Raw genomic sequence first — 5,201 nt, 5'->3', positions numbered from 1 at the left:
GATATTTGCTTTTGTTCAAAACATGATATTATCTTAGCTAGCATTATTTTGGATATATTTTGTCTGCCAATTTGGAACGTTGTAAGGTTGAATGACAAAACAGTCACTTTTGATGTCTTTTTATCCAATATAATACTTGGTCAAATGGATGGTGCCATTCTCAGTTACTGTTTTGTATTAAAGTTATAATATTGGTGGTGGTCCTCATTTTGCACTCAAGTGGACGAGTTGGTAGATGTCACTTAAGAGATCAACAACACAGAGTGTTTGAGACAATCATAAATAGGATTCAGGTCAGAAAGTTGACGTCGATTAAGGGCTATGGCAGAAGAGGAAAATGAAGTAGACGACGATTGTGACATTTCGTAACTGGATTTTCGAATTGGCGTTCCTTTTCGACTTAAGTTTTTGTAGATATTCACTTTAGATGGAATTTAGAGTATGATTACGGCATGGAACTGGGAGTATAATTAGTGTATAGAATTGGTAATTAGGAATCGGAATTGGGAATTAGGGTTCGGAATTGGGGTATAAAAGCATTTGAATTGGGTGTGTTTGCCAATAAGGATATTCTAAACCGGGATAAGAAAGTCTATGTGAAATTTTTTACACGTCATGTACACGTGTCACGTTATGATTGGCTAAAACTGACAGATCAGCCAAACTTAACGTCCGCTAGAGACGAGGGACTAACGAATTCAAAAATTAACGTTTGAGGGACAATTTGATTCGATTTATGTTTGGAGGGACTAAACAGTTCAACAACGTTTAAAATAGGGACCAAACGGTTACTTTTGCAGAAATATAATTACAATTCAATGCTCTTTGTTTGTTTCACTTAACACGATAGCAAATTAAAAGTGAAGCAACAAATCCAAACACGTGGCCCTCTTAATCCCAGTCCTCGAACGCCAAACACCTCGTCAACTACTACGATTTCGCCGCCACTTGTATAATTTCGACCAACGGCCCACCATGGTCTGTCATGAAGGAAGTCCTCCGAGCTGATCCACATCTATCTCTCCCCCACATATTCATCCCAATTACGGATTTACCCAAAGTTGCGAATCCGACATCCGTCATATCAATGGTGATGAAAAATTCTCTCTCCTCTTCGTGAAACCTTGAAGTCGGTTAATGGCGACCACCGAATTAGTTGCTCTGCTCGTTGACCTTTTTATGAGGGAAGGTTTTGATATTGCGAATGAACTAGAACTCAAATTGTGAATGTTCTGCACATGGAAAGGAAACGGCGGGAAAGGAAACGTGTCAAATAGAGACGGTCGCGCTGATTGACGGCAAGATATGTGGTGGCACGCGGATCTGGAGAGCGACGATGCTAGGCAGAATAGGAGACGGTGCGGCGTGGAGAAGATCGTAACTAATTTTAAAATTCGAAACCGAGTCTTAAAATGCGGATATAGATGCAACGAGTTGGAATTAGAGAAAATCAACACCTCCATCATGTTCAGAGCGTCAAGACGAGTCGACTATATGAAACTCACCGAAATTCGGTGACGACCGACGACGACGTTGCTATAAGTGGCGGTCCACCACCAGAAGCCAGCGAATTCGAGAGAAGATGAAATAGACAAGTTGAATTTGAATTGGATTTGAATTAGAATGGGATTTTAAGTATATAAGGTTACAATAGGAATGATGATGTTTTGTTTATAAAAAAACATCCATTTATAAACAAAATAAAAATTTTAAAAAAAACATGTATTGACGGATCGAGGGAGTAGTAGTATTAATAGAGGCAACAAGTTAAATATAATCAGTGTATTAATGCAAAACCAGTACAATTACATGATAAAATGAATTTAGGACCACTGTGGGTGGGGCGGCACAACGTCACAGCTGGCGGTAAGGTCGTCGTCAGCCACATGACCTCATTACCGGCGGTGAACTCGCCGCTGCTTTCAGCGAGAATCAAAGAAAAAATGCGTGGGAAATGCATATGGCGTCAATTTATAAATCATGCGACAAAAAGTTACTACTACTACTACTTGTCTACTTGGATATTGCAAAATTACAGCTGAGCCGCATAAGTTGAATACCGAGTGTTGAATATTGTTGGGACTCGACTATCATTTACCATAGATGAAGCAAAATTACACATAAAAATAATGTGGATAGTGACATTTTGAGACAAATATTTTAACAAGTTACTAGCGGGCTAGCTAAAAGCAATATTACTATTTTTTTTATATCGATAATGACCTTCAAATTTATGCTTAACACGTTAAACTATCTTCTACCGTAGTTTCGTTTTTCTTTTTCTTTTTTTTATTATTATTATTTCTTCTTTTTGGAGCGACTTTCGTGGATGGTCGAACAAGAATATATCAAATAGTAGTAATTATAAGCTCTTCTTTTGAATGAATGATTAAAGTGGATCCACAAAAGTATTTTATATACAAGAGATGGTGATTAGTAAGTACAAATTTAATCCCACATGGGAAATTGTCATTTTAATATGCTACTATCTAGTATTTACTCGATTAAAATATTAGGAGATTATACCAGTAACGAACGAAGAAGGGAGTAAAGGTAAGTCGAAATATGGATTATCAGTGAAAAAACACAATAAGAAATATACAAACCAATAACACCAACGTGAAAGCTTTAATACGGAAGTTCATCGTCTAGTAAAGAGTGATTATGTGGCTCCCTACTAGCTAAGGTAAGGATCTATCGAAAAGAGATAGACAAACTTCAAATTTGAATTGTTGTTTCCATCAAGATGATAGAATCTCTTTGCCTGAGCTTCAAAATGCTTTGCAAGGTCATGCTTCTTCAGTGAAATTCATTTGACTGTTAAGAATTCTTCTCGAATTCTTTCGATCAAATGATATGTTTGGCCAAAGAACTCTCGATGCAGTTCTCCTATAAGAACTGTAATTGATTCTTGTAGAACCATTAACTGTCTGTATTCACCAAGTGAAATCCACCAATCTTTAAGAGTTCTTGAAAATTGAGCAGTAAACTGCCTTATAACGTCTGGAGTTGGTGCAGATAGAGCTTCTGATGTCAATCAAACATGAAATTCATCAAGTCGATCATTCCACTTATGATATGGAATATCATCTAAAGTAAAGACAAAAACTTTGGAAGCATATTGTTTCTTGCTTGATACTGGCCTAGACGATGGAGCTGGCTGTTGAAGAGGCATTTCTTCATCAATGTCAACAACTTCTTCATATGGTTCGTTGTTTGAGGTATTTCCTGCCATGAATTGCTGAGGTAGGCTAAAATTTGATTCAACATCTGATTCTGTAGAATCTTCTACACTTGAATCACTGGCATGGTTTATGTGGGGGATTTTGTTTGGCTATAAAGGGTAGACTGACTGTTTGGGTGGATCATATTTTTTTTGCTTGGTTTGATCTGCTAAATTTTTTAACAGATTTGTCATTAAGAATTCTATCATACCAATGTCACCTTATTTTTTTGGGGTTTTTTAGGGTTGGCTTCTTATGAGTCTTGGCTGGAAGGAGAAGATGAAAGTTTTTTGGCTTGATAATAGGAGGGTGGTGATTCTCTGGCTTGTTTTTTCATTTTGACTCTTTGTGCCTCATATTGAGATGGAAATACATTGAGTGATCTTGTACCATACCTCAAATTGAGTGAAGGGTATTTTGACAAGAACCTTAATTGAGAAGGAGTGATGGATGGTCCCTGAGGACTCTGATAATTAAAATATCATGGGGTAGATTGTCCAAACAATGGTGTTTCGACATCTTTTCTTGATTCTTGCTGCTGCTTCATCTGATTCAGATTTTTTTGTAGGTCTCTTAACTGATTCTTCAAACTGGTTGTTTCAGTTTTTTTCTACTAAAGTTGCTAGTATTCATGAGCATTTTTTGTGTCATGAAAAGCATTTTGATATGCAGACCATCTAGTCTTGCATAGATTTCATTAATCATCAGCTGCACAGAATGAGCTTGATTTGTCTGTTTAGCGGTCAAGTTGTCTACTTGCTGTTGATGGTTTTTAACATGCGGTTTTGTGCGATAACATTTTTTGTTTGCCAATTCAAAATCTTTTCAGCCTATTCGATCATGTGACCGTGATAGCAACTATTTTTTATGAATATTTTATTTCATTTCTTTTAAAATCACTGAATGAAAAAAATCTTCTGGACTAGAAGATTTTATTAATTTGGATAATACTTCGAACGAAAAAAAATTTGATCTTTTATTGAAGATCTTATAAAAATTTATTAAAAAAGGGATAGTTTCAGATCCTCTTAACATATTCTATTTCTTAAAAAATGTCTAAAAAGTAGGAGGAGTGGTACTGTTTTCTAGGGTCGAACGTTTTCATATGTAAAGCTTATCCTATGCTACGGTTTATTAAGAAAAGGTTACGCAAATTCGACAAATCGAATTGGAAAGGAAACCGACCGGAAACCGGTTTGATGTGAATTTCGGGGAAAATCCATTCATTGTCAACTGGCCAAAAAGAAGCCAAAGTGACTATATATAAATTAACCTCTCTCTTTCCCAGTGTTATCATCTCCTCCATTGCTCCATTTTCCTCTCTCTTTAAAAAATCGTTTCTCGATCGATGTTGGATTTTATAAGCAGCACTTGGTTGACACCGACCTCTCTCTTCCTTCTCCTCAACCTCGTCATCGGAACCATTGCAATCATTACTCGTTTCGGTTCAAATACTAAACCAACCATCAGTACCACCAACAACTCGGCCGACCACCGTCGGTCGTCGACCGAGTCAGGTCAATCAACTTCTCTCTCTACAGATTTCCTTCCATCAAGTCGGATACTGCTACTTTTTGTGCCGGCCACCATTTCCAACCTGACCCGAATCCTACACTGGGCAGAGTCCCCTCGTTCTTGGACCGGGTCAAGTCCATAAGCTTCTCTCGTTACAGATTCCCGGTCAACCACGACGAGGACAACACCGAGCTTGATGAACCGGAGCGTGAAAACCGGGTTGACCCGTACCCGGCTACTTTGAGCAGAGCACCGTCCCTCTTGGACAGAGTTAAGTCAAATATATCCTCTCTCTACAGGTCGGAGTCGATAACGGATACAGAATCCGACCCGGATGAAGATTCGGGTTCGGAATACGACGACGACGAGGACTATGATGATGATGTTCACGTGAAGAGAAGCAAATCGGAGTACAACATAACTCGTGGTGGAGAAGAGATTTCGCCGGAAATGAAGAGGTCC

At 38.1% G+C, this 5,201-nt stretch overlaps 1 pseudogene; it reads left to right on the top strand.

Annotated features, from left to right (window-relative positions):
• Positions 1-4,557: 4,557 nt before the first annotated feature.
• On the top strand, positions 4,558-5,149 carry LOC139882669 (uncharacterized; annotated as a pseudogene).
• Positions 5,150-5,201: the final 52 nt, after the last annotated feature.

The sequence above is a fragment of the Rutidosis leptorrhynchoides genome, unplaced genomic scaffold, assembly GCF_046630445.1.
Source record: "Rutidosis leptorrhynchoides isolate AG116_Rl617_1_P2 unplaced genomic scaffold, CSIRO_AGI_Rlap_v1 contig299, whole genome shotgun sequence".
Taxonomy (NCBI): domain Eukaryota; kingdom Viridiplantae; phylum Streptophyta; class Magnoliopsida; order Asterales; family Asteraceae; genus Rutidosis; species Rutidosis leptorrhynchoides.
The sequence above is the reverse complement of the archived record's forward strand: the minus strand, read 5'-3'. Positions and strand labels throughout refer to the sequence as shown.